The sequence below is a fragment of the Mauremys mutica genome, chromosome 21 (genome assembly GCF_020497125.1).
Source record: "Mauremys mutica isolate MM-2020 ecotype Southern chromosome 21, ASM2049712v1, whole genome shotgun sequence".
NCBI classification, from domain to species: Eukaryota; Metazoa; Chordata; order Testudines; family Geoemydidae; genus Mauremys; species Mauremys mutica.
The window spans coordinates 2,508,907-2,524,712 of NC_059092.1; the positions used below are offsets into that span (position 1 = coordinate 2,508,907).

The 15,806-nt window shown below is 42.6% G+C and overlaps 1 long non-coding RNA gene across 1 annotated transcript in view; it reads left to right on the forward strand.

Moving 5' to 3' along the window:
* The first annotated feature begins 3,648 nt into the window (after positions 1-3,648).
* Positions 3,649-15,806, forward strand: part of LOC123354199 — a 30,048-nt gene continuing 17,890 nt past the window's right edge. The window contains exon 1 of the long non-coding RNA XR_006574664.1: positions 3,649-3,780. This is a non-coding gene — a long non-coding RNA (uncharacterized LOC123354199). The remainder of the gene's footprint in view (positions 3,781-15,806) is intronic.

The following is a 15,806-nucleotide window of genomic DNA, read 5'->3' on the forward strand; positions in this document are numbered from 1 at the left end:
ATGAAGGGAGCAGATTAAGGGGAAATGGAATTAATTGTAACCTAATTCATTGCCTTTATACTGAGATCTGCAGCTAATCCCTTTACAGGAAAAATATTGTATTCTGAAAAGGATTGTGCCCTAGTGATTTGCAGACCCAAAAGAAAGGGAGTGTGAGGATGGAGTAGGTGTTTACTTTGGACAGGCAAACCTCAAATGAATTGAAGCTTCTCCAGACTACCTCTGAGCTCTTGGAATGCAAAACTGGACAGGAAATCTTACAACAAGCATCTCTCTCCTAATGTTTCAAGGCATCTGGTTCTGGTCCCAGGCACAATCTGGAATGCAGAGGTATATGAAAATTGGGAAAAAAGAAAATGCCTCCATCAGCTATGCATGGATCTCCTCCCTTTGACAGGGAAGAGGAGCTCAGGATCAGTGTCCTCTATGGAGTCGGGACCGGATGGCCTATGGGTCACAATGAATTCTGCATAGTTAATTCCTTCTCCCACACCCTGTACATTTTCATCCCCAAAGTAACCTGTTTTGTGTTTGTCTGAGGTTCAGAAAAAGTTTGGCTCCTTTTTGTCCATTTTGACTGGAGCATCTACATTTCAGGAGAAGGGTTAAGAAAGACTGTTCTCATGGCATTCCTGAATGGACTGGAAACAGGAAATCCCTGCATAGCGATGAATGAAGAGAGATATTTTTTTTCTAAGATTCCCACACCAGTTTAGCAGATTTAAGAAACTTGGTGGCTCTGGAGAAGTTTTCCATTAATTCCAATCCTAAATGAAAACGGAAAGCCCATGCTCTCGTTGTTCTGGTCTATTCTCTAGTTCCCAGCAGTTTGCTGCAGAGAAAATCCCCCTGCCCCTTATTTTCTAGTAATTCAGGAGCTCCTCACAAATGAGCATTTGCTCTCACAGACGGGTTCTGATTGTGTTGCAAGGTAAGTCACTGGTCCCTGAGATGGGAGGGATCATGTCTATGCCCATGACTCTTTCATGTCTATCTGTTGAGCAAGTGGCGATCAGAAGAGGCAGCAGGGGAGTGTGTGGCCATGTGTTCGAGGACAGATTTGGTATTGAATTTCAAACTCAGAAGAAGCTGTTTATTTTTAAGTGGGTGTCCTCGGGGTATAAAATTACAAAACAGCAGCAAGAAGAAACGGGGATGAGAAGGCTGGCACGGCAGGGAACGTGTGGAGGCGGCTGCGACTCAGGGCTAGCACAGCCGGCTCCAGAGGAAGGGCAGAGGAGGGCAAATGGGGATTAGAAGACTCCAAAAATCAAAGCTAAACCAACTCTCAAAACAAAGAAACCATTCCACATCTGAGGGAAGCATCACAAAAGCACTGGGAGAGTTAACGTGTAGGGACAAAAGACTGAATGTTTCCAGCTCTGATTTGTACGGAATTTTTTTCTCTAAAAAGAATAACACTCTGGGTTGACAATTCCTGTGGATCTGGATATACTCTACAACAAGTGAAAGCCTGCTGCACTCTGTACAATTACTGCACGAGGGATACCAGCAGCACACGGAGCTGGCTATGGACTATCCCTTCTGAATGAGCGTAGTGTTGGAATCGATGATTTGAGTTGTGCAGACAGTCCCTGTGATTTGAGTGGAGCTCATTGTAAGAGCAGCTATAGATAAGAATCTGGGTCTCAGTTCCTTGTCTGTAAAATGGGGATAATAATTTTTCCTCTGTTTCTTCTGTATGTAGATTGTCAGATCGCTGGAGCGTGGACTGTCTCTCACTCCATGTTTATACAGCATCTGGCACAATGGGACTCAGTTGCAAGTGGGGTCTCTAGGACTACTATAATAAATATCATCATCATCATCATAGCAAATGCTGGAAGCAGAAGCTGCTCTTAAAACCTTGTTCCAAGCCATTTTGAGGAACACCCACTGATTGGGGAGAATTTTAGCTATTAGGGGAAAATGAAAATTAACCAGAGAAATAGAAACTTCTTTTAATGTTGCTGTTGGAAGGTTCAGTTAAAGAAGTGGGTTTTAAATTCTGCTTGACAGGTCCTGAGTAGGAAAGCCATTAGAAAAAAAAATGTCCAGTTAAAAATTTCAATGAAAATAAAATTTTTCATTAACTTTTTTTTTGTTTTTATTGAAAAAACTGTAAACACAAAACTAAAAAGTTTATAATGTTCGGCTTGTGGGGTCTTTGTGTTGAATCCTTCTGGTCACCCTCCTTCTAGGGTTACCAGACAGCAAATGTGAAAAATCGGGATGGGGCGGGGGGTAATTGGACCCTATATAAGAAAAAGACCCAAAAATCAGGACCACTCCTATAAAATCGGGACATCTGGTCATCAAACTGGGAAGGAATTAAAACTGAGCTGCCCCCCCTACAGTATTTGAACCTGCAGTCCCAGGGACTCTGGAAAATTAAGAGCAGTTGATACCCAAGTTCATTTAAGTCAGAGGAGGTGGCTGATTGTCTATCATTCCTGAAAGGATAAATTCAAGGAATAGATTGGTCCAGTTCCTTCTTTATCCAATTATTTTCATCCTTCTCTGTTGTAAACAGTTCCCATTTTTTCCCTCTGTATCTTTAAGGAGGTGTAAAATATTCCTTGTTGGAGAAAGTCCCTTTTCTATTATTAATTTTGATTTCTAATATGGCAAAGATCGTTCAGCATCTGAATTTGGAGGATTTTATTATTCCCTCCCTCACCCCCCAACCCCCGCACACCTCTGCATATTTTCCTGAAAATGTACTAGCAACTTGATAAAAATCTGTTTTAATGGGAACAATACCTGGAGGTATAACTGCCCTAACTTAATGGATTCTTTTAAGATAAAGGCTGTCAAATATCAGATTAAAAAAAACCTTTATACAACAAGAGCAACTATATTACGTGTACTCAATCAAAAGCAGACTGGGGTTCTATAAATGAAACCATGGCTGTTAAGAAAGATATTCTACTAGTTACTGAAAAGAAAAATGAGATTTGGTAAAAAGAACAAGAAAACCTCAGAACCAGACATTGTTGTGTTCCAAGAAACCCAAGATGGCTCATGTGAGAAGCATCTTTAAAACATGGCAGCACCATCTATTCAGAATAAGGTGATGGGTTCCATTCAGTTATTCTCCACAGCCTTTAAGATCTAACGTGAAAAATGGAAATGATGGCCTCAGCACTGAAATCAGCAGGTTTGCTGCTGCTGGACAGTGACCACCACAAACTTGGACTGAAGCAGAAAAACAAGCTGTGCCCAAGTCAGGGTGGGCATGAATCTAGAGACGTGAGGCTTTTGTGGTGCATCGCAAAGTTTGGTCAAACCTCTTTTGCTATCCACATGCTGCTGTAAGACTCTGCGGCTGATGCGTTCATTTGTGCTGGCTGGATGGGAAACCTCCTAGACCTTTCCTCAACCCTCTGTTCTGAGACAGGATCTTAAGTGCTGATCAAAGAGGCAAAAGCCAGCACTCCATGGATGGGCATAAGGAAACAACCATCCTTCTTCTCACTGAGGACAGCCCCAGGGAAACAGCCAACTCTCTCCTTTGTCTTACGCACTGGGGATGGGCTGCGGGAGTGTGACATGACTCACCATGTGATGCGAATGTCCCTCAGCTGAGCTCACAATGGCTGAGTTGGTGCATGACTCAAGTGGCTTGTCTAGGCCTGTGACTGAGGTGACACGGATGTTGGGGTTACTGCTGGCATGAGTGAGAATGAGACAACTCCATGTGATGTGGCCCTCTTGGTTACTACAGCAGGATGCGTCCCCTGGAGGCTTCTGGTGTCTCACTATCTCCTTTGGCATCAGGTATTTGGGCGTGGCAAGGAGTGAAATGTTTTATAGCCCCATATCCAGAGGATGCTTCAGATGGAAAGATTTGAAGGCTTCCCTGGGAGCAAGACTCCCATGATGCTTTGCAGTTCAGATGAAGCTAACTTTAGAGAGTGGAATTACCCCAAGTAGTAATCCTTAGCAGATTTTTAAACCTGCGAAGAAATTTCCTATGTCCTAACAATGTCCTAACAGCAAGATATGAAGTAAATTGCAATGGAACAGGGAACCTTGGCAATAGCCTGAGATCAGGAAATACACGAGGACCAGAACAATGCACAATAAGGGTGACAAGGGCATAATTGCTCCTAAATCACAGGGAAAGCAAGACCATCTGTAGGCAGGATGCCGGCTGTAAGAGAATTACATGGAAGGTCTTCCACAGCTATTGCAACTGTATGACTCTCTGTGTATGTGCTGGCTTTACTAACTCTTAATCAATAAATCCAATCAAAGCTGATTTACCCAAGGTTTGTTATTATTAAACTAATCTGGACTGGAGAGAACCCCTCTCACAAAACATATACTCGCAATTAATTGATAACGAATAACTGATAAATACAAATTTAATTGTTAATTGATTATTGACAAATATTAATTGTTAATTATTAACACTATATACGGGCAATATCATCAAAGGGTTAAACCCAGCACAGTTTCATTTATAGCAGATGACACAAATTCACACTGTTCTCCCTGTTCCTTAGCTCTCTCTCGTTGATTGCTGTTTCTACCCCGATCTGACATGTAGCTGAACTAATCCACTCCTTCCTTGAATGCAGCACAGAATCCCACAGAAGATTGGAGTGATGATATTATAAATATGAGGCGGGTAATTAATCTGTCTTCTGCTTCAGTGCCCTGGCAAGGATTTAGGCCTGCAATGAGCTGTGGTTTCTTTGCTTATGAAAACATACCAAGGTGACTGCTCTTATGTGCTAGGCTATCACAAGATAACACACAAAGCATCCCATTTCTGTTGCATTCATTCATTCATTCATTCATTCACTTGGCTCTAGTGCCGGTGGAAGCTCTGGGCTTGCTGTGCTGGAGGCTGATGTCTGCTGTTAAGAGCAGAATGGTACAGTACAGTACAAGCAATTCAAACCCCTCCCTCTGTCAGTGCGACTTAGACCTGACCAAAGCGGTAAAGAGGAATTCATTTTCCATCAGTCTTTGGTCCCTCTGCTGAGTCTGCTAGCTGCGTGACCAAATAAATAACAAGTATAAGAAGAAATGGGCTAATATTCAGAGTACTTCTTTCATGCAGGCCACCAAACAGCCATTAGAGGGGAACTATTTTCAGTCTCTAGTTACTTAAAGCCACACTCAAACCAGTGAGCTGTATGTCCCATTACCAATCTTTTGAGACATCCATTAGGATTATCTCAGTGTTATTTGTTTGGGTTCAACTAATAACATGGCTACTACCATACTCTACTAAATACCTGGAAATCCAGATAAAATACTAACCTGACTGGTTTGCCTGCAGCACGTGTGGGAGTAATAAATCGCTCATTTCCTTCTGCCATTCGTCTTCCCCTCTTTGTCAATGTTGCAAATTCTCCTAGTTAAAGTGAAACTGGGGAGCTATTGTTATCACAGAAGTAGATGAACAGACCATAAATATGTGTCAAAATGTGCCATGCCAAATCTAGGTTATTTCCCTGCAAAGATAATTTCTCATCCTGGATTTCAAGTCAAACACAGCTTCAAAGTATAAACTGTTCAAAGAATTTTTATGGTCTTTGATTTGATTCCACACACCCATCAGATTAAAGATTTGTACCTTTGAACCACAAATAAGGGTTTGCATGCAAACAGAGTCCATCAGACAACAGTCTTTCCATCCTTTTTACTCTTGCTTTGGCAGATTAAAGCCGCCCCTCTGAACAGAAGGATCCCTGCTCGTGACTCAAGGGGCTTCCACTTTCCCTTTGTTTTCAGCCCTTGAGAGATGGCTGGCCTGCAGAATGCAGGGGATGGAACATTGTGTCCCTCTTCTCACTTAGCTGACAAAGTGGGAGAAAGCCTCCATCTGATTTCATCTAATCTAAACCAGTCCACCCAGGACCTCTGAAATGTGCCCTGCTCCTCCTCCCCTGGGAAAAGGGGGAGAGTGGCTTTCCAGCCTAGCCATCATCAAATACATCTCCTGCCAGGTCACCAAATGCCCTCCCTTTCAGCCTTCACTGCTGAGCACTGGGTAGCTCTTTCCAGTGCTGCTTCTCTGTAGGAGTGAAAGCCTCAGCCAGGCCCTCCAGGGAATGATGAGAGAGTGAACCAGCTATACAGAAAAAGGCTTAATTTTTGCCAGGCTGAAATTCTCAGAGAGACATTTCCAGGCAAGGTGCACAGTATTGGGGAGGGAGGGTCTGGGATTAGGGCTCCAATATTCTAGCCCTCTCCCCCATTTCACAGTCTTACAGATGAAACCCACAGGGATCGGTAGACATGTCATGGGCATCTATAGAAATTAGCCTAAAATCCAGTAGAGATGAATAGAGAATGGATAAAGAACAGTTCTTTATGGTCTAGCTGATTCCATGGGATTTCTCAGCACACTGCCTTTCAGGTGTCCCAGGCCTGGGTAATACGATACTAACCCATATGGCATTATGAGACGGAGCCTCCCCTCTTAAATCAGCACTCACTGTACCTGTCTGCACAGACTATCCATTTCCTTGTGATAAGAAAAGTCTGTAGAGGCTTGACCCTGCCCTGTTTCTTATAAAATATTCACTGCTACAGAACCAGAGGTGCTGTCTTAATAAAAATGCTCAGCTGGGTAACGAAACTCATCCATCTAAAAGGCTGCAGGTGGAAAATATTTCACTAACGCGCCCCCTTTGAGAAAGCTGGGGCTGCAGATCGTTAATGAAGTGTGTGCACAGAGGAGAGACTAACATGGACTAGCCGTGGAACAGGGAGAGAGAGCCCCATTGTGAGGCAGCCACGGATTTGCTGAATAAGGGTGATTGACAAGGTTATTTTTACTCATCAGAAAAAAATGAAAAATGAGATACAATTCCCGAAACAACCTTCCCTTTTCTTTGCAGAGCTAGTCAAGGCTGAGCTTCGGCAGCTCATCCGGAATATAACCTCTCAATATCTTATCAGAGCTCAGCTCTTCATAAAGTGGAAAGAGGGAAATGCCAAGGGCTTCTTGAATAAGAACTGGTCCAACAGATTTTGGTTGTCAGATAAGACGGTGTCTTGGTTACTGAACTAGCCTGTCAGCAGCAGAGATACAGGGACCCTGTTCTTCATCTGAAGGAAAAGCCATGGTAGTCTCCCGATTTTGGCTCTCAGGTGGTTAGATCCAAATTGCTTCTTATGCCTCATTGCCTAGGAACCTACAGAGGTTGCAGTTTCACCCCCCTCCCCCCTGTCAAGTTTATTGCTTGCAGCCCGAGATCTGCAAATGTGAAGACAGGATGGAGTCCTGCTTGGATATCTGAGCAAAAAAATAACCTCGCTGTTCTGCAGCTAGCCTGATGGAGTTCTAGAGGCATTAATGAATCTGTGAGAACCTGGCATGTGCTACTTTAATGGGTTATCCACTGAGGTGGACTAGCTCACTTGTTCCTCTACAACTTGCTTTACATGAGCATGGGTACAGTGGTGACTGGACAATGTTAACACGTTGCACCTTTCTAGAACTGAATTAAAGCAGTTAATTAGGTGTGACTGATCAGGCAAGGAATCTTTGATCATCCAGCAGATTAAGACTCCAAATATTGTTACATTCTTTTTCAGTCCCAATTTACTTAAGATCATATCTAGACATCTGTCCATGGTTGAGACTCAATACACTGTGGTCTCATTTTTAGTTTTATGTTACAGTGGTGTTGCATCATTTTGTATATTTTAAGCTGGGTATCTATGGGAGTGTGTAAGTGTAATGGTCTGTAATCGTTTATTGCAAGAATGTTTGGAGAGATGGAAAGATTCTTGGTTTTGTTTCTATATCAGATTTTGGTATTTAATCATTTGATATTAGTACCTACCTTTCTTTTCAAATGGGATGTTTAGCCTTTTTATCTCTTTGGTTTCTTTTCAGATACTTCTCTTTGGGGATTGAACAACTTGTAAATACAAACTCATTTTTACAAATAGTTATTCAGAGCTATACAAAGAGAAGGTCACTATCATCTAAAACATCCTGAAGTACATTAAATGTGTATAAAATAGAGACATTCACTAATGTACATAAATAATAATACATTAAACAGTGTACATACATTACTTGACACTTAGTGCATAAGAGATGCTTTGTGCAAATTCACCAATTAATTTATTGTACAGAAGTGGTAGCACAACCTGTGCACATGAATGATAGCTGACGCAGTCACATGTTATTTCAAAATATCATTAAGCTTTTTAAATAAAATGAACCACAGGAACATATTCAATTAAATGCACCTCTGGCAAATTTATGTGCGTTCTTGAAACAGCTCTTCACTGGATGGTGACAAAATATTTAATAATAAACAAAAAGAAGTAATTGTGCCTGTCAGTGGAGACTTGCAGAGGAAAGGCTGAGTATTTATCATTCATGTCTGATTTTCCTCATCAAGGGCCAGCCTGCCAGGAAGAGGGGCGGAGGAGATCCTGAGAGCTAGATTAATCCTACTGAACAATTTATACATCTGATGCCAAACATACACGCTTTTTTGAAATCTAAGAGAACATGCTGCAGGTCAAATGTAAAATATAAGGTAGTTTCCAGCTGAGCATTGTCAGGGTGAAGTGACTAGCACAGAGAATACACAGGGTTGCAATCTATTTTTCATGTGGCTTCAAAGGCCTATTTGGTCAGATGTGTCAGCTAAATTTTCATTTCATTATTCCCAGAGTTGCTGCAAAAAAGGCTCCAGAGATCATGTAGATAAAAAGGGACCATTTGTACTAGCAAACCAGCCACATTTCTTTTCAATAAACTTCTCAATGTGGTGGTACTATCTGCTGAACATGCCTTGGCTTGGCTAAAATAGACATATAAACATATTTTACATCTATATAAACATATAGCAACACGTGTTAATATATACTATAAAAAAATTTCCAAAAGAAAGCACTCCACTGCATACACCTCTCCCCCTGGGCAGAGGATGAGAGAACAAACTACATGTGACAGAGATGTAGTCACATTGCTTAATGCACTAGTGGAAGATGCTCAGATACTATAGCGATGAATGTGGTAGAAGATAGTATATAGACTGGAATATGCACTGTTGTTTCGTACGGCTTTGTAGAATATGATTAGTCCACCTTAACAGTTACCTTAAATATCATGGCATGTTAGCAGCGATCTTAAATCTGTGGAATAATAACAAAGCTGGAGTTTGTTGCTGACCTGTCTCTGGTGTGTTCCTTTATTTATCAGAGCATCCAATGGGTCAATGAATTTAGCTGGCAGTATTTCAGAGCCAGAGGTTTTCAGTCTGATTCCACATGGCATTGTTAAATTCACGTTAAGAAAATAAATGCATAGCTTGCTTTAAAATGTCTGCACTATGTCCAAAAGAGATTTCTAGGAATGGCAATCAGCAAGCACAGTGAGTGGGTCACAGGAGCATTTGATAAGCATTCCCTTGACTTCGTTTCATCTCTTTCTCTCACACACTGAAGTGAGAATCTTTCTGGTGGAAGGGAAAAAGGAACAATGATGAGAAGCAAAACTGAGTAACTGATGGACGTGCACACAGAATAAAAGTGGACGTCCTTCTCAAAGATATGCTATAGCTCAAACAGGAGTTATGGGCTTGATGCAGAACTTATTGGGCGAGGTTATGACCTGTGGTATGCAGGTCAGATCAGAAGATCAAAATGATTCATTCTGGCCTTGCAGAGATGCACACGTACTATTTTCTCATATGCCATGGAATTGTGGTGAGTGGCCACTTGCTTTTTTTCTGCAAAGTGGTGGGAATGGAAGGAGCCCAGCTACTAAAGTCTTTATGTGGCCTGGCAACCAAGGCATCTGAGCACCCTACAATCTTTAATGTATTTATTTGTCATCATGACACTCCTATCCAGTAGATTAGGGTGATCGTCTCCATTTTCCAGCGGGAGAACTGAGGCACAGAGAGATTAAGGCTATGTCTACATTTGGAGTCTCGGTAGGTTTGTACTCGGGGAGGCTTGTCCATGCTGCAGCTCACCGCTGCCAGTGCTACCCAGCTATTCTTAGCACAAGTGTGAGTATCTGTACATCTGCTGGGTATCCACCCCCTAACTCCACTGGGTGCATATTCAGGACAGCTAGCCTATGCCACCCCAGCTACACTGCTAGTTTTAGTGCCTCCATGGAGGGACAGAGTGCTCTCCCCATCCCAGACCACAAAACCACCCCCCTTCTCCTAACAAATCCTGCACACCCCTGTCCTTTCGCAAGGCCCACAGAAATGTGCCCACTGTGGGGTGCTGGTCCCTGACTGGGACTTCTGGGCACTGCTACAACACAAATGATAAATAATCATAATTATCATCAGTTACTACAATAAGGATGAAGAAAAACCCAACAAAGTCACCCCATCTCCGGATTCCCCAGGCATCCTGTCTTCTGTGCATTTAATGCTTTAGATTGTAACTCTTTGGAGCTGGGAGAGTGTTTATTTCACAGGGTACACAGTGCACAGTACCTTGTCTGCACAAACCATCTAAACAAACAGATAATAATAATACTTAGGGAACTATTGTTATTAGGCCTGATGTCACTGCTCTGGTTTAGTTCTGAACACTCAGAATGAAACACAGTGTTTGCCTCTCTGATTTTGTTGCACTGTTCAGCCCACTGAAAACCAGTTGCTTTTTAAATATAAAAGTATAAGGGTAAGTATAAGCTCCATACGAACATATTAAGTGCCAGCTATTCATCTTGAATGAGTTATCAAAGAATTATTATTTATTGGTTATATTGTGGTAGCAACTAGGAGCCCATTGTGCTAGGGATTGTACAAGCAAAGAACAGAACCTGCCCCAAAGAGGCTAATAAATGACAAATGTCTCAGGGCAAAGGACATAATTTAAGACATTTTAATATAATGTATTAGTCTCCCTTCTCCTTCAAAAGCTCATATAGACTCCAGCTGGCACCCACTAAACAATTTGTTTCAGATCCTCTGATGGCATAAATCAGCATTGGCTTCAATGGAGCTGTGAGGACTTTATATCTGAGAGAATCTGGTCCTATGTCAGGCTGTAACATCCCCCATCTCCAAAGAGAGTTGTGGTAATATCATTTAAACAATCCCTGCCCTTCCTGTAATGGGTTTATGGGGAGATGGGGGGCAGAAAACAAACAGAAACAAGGCAGCGATGATGACAATGATGATGATGAGAGAGATGCACCTGAAAAGAAACCAAAGGGATAAAGAAGGCAGGCAGTCCATACGTCAGCGCAGACAACCCCAAGGGGAAATAAAGTTCCTGCTGCTGAAGTCTCACTCATAGATTTAAATTCCTTGAAAGAATTTTCTGAGGTTTCACTGGGGGAATATAACAGTCCTCAGATGTGATCCCAAGCAGTGACGGAACATCAAGTCCAAGGTTTCCTGGTGAGATAGTGCCTGTTGGAACTTTGTTTCAAAGCCCATGCGGACGAGAAGAAGAAGATAATGAAATAGTCCACGTGAAAATGTAGGAGCCTCCAAGAGAAAATAACAGACTCTTTTCTAGCTCTCTCTTCTGCACATTCAGAAGAAATAGTGTCTGGATTTCAGATTTCTTTTGCTGATTATTGATAAATGCTTCTTCCTTGGTCAGAATTTTGATGGGTATTAATATTTGATTTTCACTCTGCTTTCCTTGTTCTGTTTCTGATCTCTCTCCAGCATTCATTTTTTAATAGAGGCTGTGAATTTGTCTTTTAATATTTAGCTGGAAGATATTATTGCAGTGTGACCCACTTATTTGCTTTTTGAAAATATATTTGGCTGGAATTTGAGGCATGGATGGGGTGGTGGATCCCTGGAGGTGTGGTTTGTTAAATGTCGCATATATCTAACATTTAAAAATTTACATTAACAATTCAATTAAGTGAAAGGTCCTGGACTGACAGCCTTGGGGCTGAAGCCCTCTGTTTATCTCTTGAAGAGCTACAGAATGGGAAACAGAAATACCAGCTCTCCTGAACGACACACTGCCAAAATCCACCACCCCTTTCCTGAATGAATGACATAGCTCATTATTACTATTTCTGGTTATGTGACAGTAGCATTTGGAGACCTCACCTGAGCTCAGGGCCCCATTGTGGCAGGCGCAGCACATCCACAGGGGAAGAAACAGTCCCTGCCCCAAAGAGCTCACACTCTAAATAGCCCGGACAGACAAAGGTGGGAGGGGCCAGAGGAAATAAAACACCCAGCGTGTATGAAAATGAGCCGAATGCCTTCACGCCCTCCCTCCACTCAGAACCAGCAATTGTCTTGTTGGTTTTTCCTTCCTTGTTCTAAAACTATGAGCACACATTCAATCTTCACTGTCATTGTTAGTTTCTTCACCCTGTCATTGCTGACTCAGGGAGAAGATATCCAGACTCACAACACAATGGTTCATTTAATTTTCTTGTCAGTCTATTTTTTCTCCCTCAGTTATTTCCTCGTTGCAGCAGGCCATTTATCTTTCCAAAGCCCGCAGAGCATCGTCACTCCTTGCACTTACGAGCCCAACTTACAAGACCAGCCTGGTGCACTAATGGCTTAGGAGTGAAGATCCGAGTGTAGGCACTGGACTGCCAGACCAGAGACACAGGACATGTCATGGAGCAGCTTTAGTCTCTGGGAGACACCAGGCCTCTTCCATTGTCGAGGTTTATGCTGTCTGACATAGAAAGGTTTGTTCTGAGCTAGTAGGTAAAGACTAGCCTGCGGAGACATCAGCGTTCTCACTCCACATTGCAAGTATAATGATGCCCCCATGCCCAGGTCATCTTCAGGGACGGTACCCAGGATCTTGGGGTCTCAAAGCATAAACTTCTACTGCTTGAGACAGTCCCAGACTAATACATCTCCTTACATGATCCAGTCACTACAGACAGTTCTTCAGATTGCACTGAGCTCAGGCAAATGAGTACTTTGACTTCAAGGAACTCAGTAGGATATGCTGATAAAAGCCACATCCGGCTACTAGGTGTCAGGATGACATCGCTGCTAAGCTTACACCACTTCCTCCGAGCAGGGCTTACATTATGGATTTTAATCTTTGAGACAGGGCAAGCTGCTTGGAAGAAAAGTTGTTGTTGTTTAAGGCCCTTTTTTGGCTCCCTCTGCCTTGTATTTGGGCTGCACAGTTTCAGGGAGAACATCTGAGATGAGATAAACACTTAGCGAGCAAAGGGTTCACAGGATGTAAAATCACAGATTGTTCTCTGTGGAGTCCAGGCCCTAATAAGTCATTGTAAAGAACAAACTCCCACTTTTTCCTCATAGAAGATGCATCTAAATATTTAATGAAAAGCTAACTAAGCCTTAATTCTAGGGTTATTTATCTTTTTCTATAAATATTTGGTGTATGTGGCACATGCAGAGCCTGGATATTAAATTATACAAGGGTGTGAAAGGGACACTGGTACATTTCTCATCTGCTATATATTCACCATGCAGAAGAACATGATACGTTGTTGTTGTTGTTTTTTAAACTAAGGATGGATCCAAACCACAGCCCTGGATCTGGACATCACTAGAACTGGGAGAAAATTAAGCCATGTATCTGCTCAGACCCATTTTTATTTATATTTTATTTATCTTTTTTTTTTTTTTTTACAAAAAGAAGGGGAGAACAGAAAAAGAGTCAACAGAACAAGAAAGGAAATGATGGGGTGGGGAGGGAAAGGAAAGGGAGGATGGTGGGCAGAGAGGGAAAAGGAGAGTGTCCATCTGCTAAGAAATCTTTTCAAATGTGTCTGAGGTCCTTCTTCAAATATTACCCACTCTGTAGCTACCAGATCAGCCTGGTTACAGTGCCAGGCTTCCACAGAGACAGTCAGTGCTTCTGTCTATGCACCATAAGTTGTTTGCCGGCAAGTTAAAGACGTATGGGCTGGATGAATGGACTATAAGGTGGATAGAAAGCTGGCTAGATTGTCAGGTTCAACGGGTAGCGATCAATAGCTCCATGTCTAGTTGGCAGCCAGTATCAAGCAGAGTGCCCCAAAGGTCGGTCCTGGAGGCTGGTTTTGTTCAATATCTTCATTAATGATCTGGAGCAGGGGTAGGCAACCTATGGCACAGGTGCCGAAGGTGGCACGCGAGCTGATTTGCAGTGGCACTCACACTGCCTGGGTCCTGGCCACCGGTCTGGGGGGCTCTGCATTTTAATTTAATTTTAAGTGAAGCTTCTTAAACATTTTAAAAGCCTTATTTACTTTACAAACAACAGTAGTTTAGTTATATATTATAGACTTATAGAAAGAGACCTTCTAAAAATGTTAACATGTATTACCAGCTCACGAAACCTTAAATTAGAGTGAATAAATGAAGATTCGGCACACCACTTCTGAAAGGTTGCCAATCCCTGATCTGGAGGATGGTGTGGACTGCACTCTCTGCAAGTTTGCAGATGATACTAAACTGGGAGGAGTGGTAGATACGCTGGAGGGTAGGGATAGGATACAGAGGAACCTAGACAAGTTAGAGGATTGGGTCAAAAGAAACCTGATGAGGTTCAACAAGGACAAGTGAAGAGTCCTGCATTTAGGACGGAAGAATCCCATGCACTGCTACAGACTAGGGACCGAATGGCTGGGCAGTAGTTCTGAGGGAACTTGGATTGTTTAGTCTGCAGAAGAGAAGTATGATGGGGGATTTGATAGCTGCTTTCAACTACCTGAAAGGGGGTTCCAAAGAGGATGGATCTAGACTGTTCTCAGTGGTACCAGATGACAGAACAAGGAGTAATGGTCTCAAGTTGCAGTGGGGGAGGGTCTAGGTTGGATATTAGGAAAAACTTTTTCACTAGTAGGGTGGTGAAGAACTGGAATGGGTTACCTAGGGAGGTGGTGGAATCTCCTTCCTTAGAGGTTTTTAAGGTCAGGCTTGACAAAGCCCTGGCTGGGATGATTTAGTTGGGGATTGGTCCTGCTTTGAGCAGGGGGTTGGACTAGATACCTCCTGAGGTCCCTTCCAACCCTGAGATTCTATGATTCTATGATAAGTCCAGGTCTAGGGAACCCCCAGCAGGCCAGTGGCCAAGTTGGGAACAGAAACCCAGGCCTCCCAAGCGCCAGTCCAGTGCTCTATCCACTAGGTCATACAGCTGTGTGTGTGCGTTTGTGTGCTGTACTGTATATGGTAGCATTTATACTTGTAAGGGGAGGTGCTTCCTTTTCAGCTAATACAGAAAGCTGTGCTTGTTGCAGTTATTCAGAATTGCTGTTATTGTTATTCATCTGCAAAGCTACCACTACTGCAGCATTATGGAAAACCCGTCCCATGAGTAAGGCTGTCTGGCATACGTTCCTTCCCCTACCTCCCCCGACTCTGCCTGCACTGCTTCTCTTTGTCTCCATGGCATTTCATATTTCAGCACGTCACTTTCCCTCTCTTTTCTTAGATGAGTCCAAAGCCAGAGTTGCTTCTGATCTTCCCACTGCTGCTCGCTTGTTCTGAAAGCAGGTGCCAGTTGAGCGTTGCACCAGAGACCTTTAAGGACTGATTTATTTATTTGGTGAATTCATTCCAGTGCTATTTATCTTCTCTTGTTCATTCTGGGATGCATTATTTAGTGCAGTAGGAGCTGAGTTCGTGACAGTTTTCCTCAGAAAAGTGAGTTTCATTCCCTGACAGCTTCAGCCAAATACTATTTGTCCTTCTTCATTGGATTTAAGTTTTATACTTTCCATATGCCTATCCTTCTTCCTGCACCACCGTTTGAACTCAGCTCTTACTGAATATGCAGTTGGCTCAAGCACCTCTCATGCTTCAGAGGGGTGACTTGGTATTGGATAGAAAAGTGCTGGTTTGCTGAGTAATTCTTTGAAATTTCCATAAGCCCTGCCT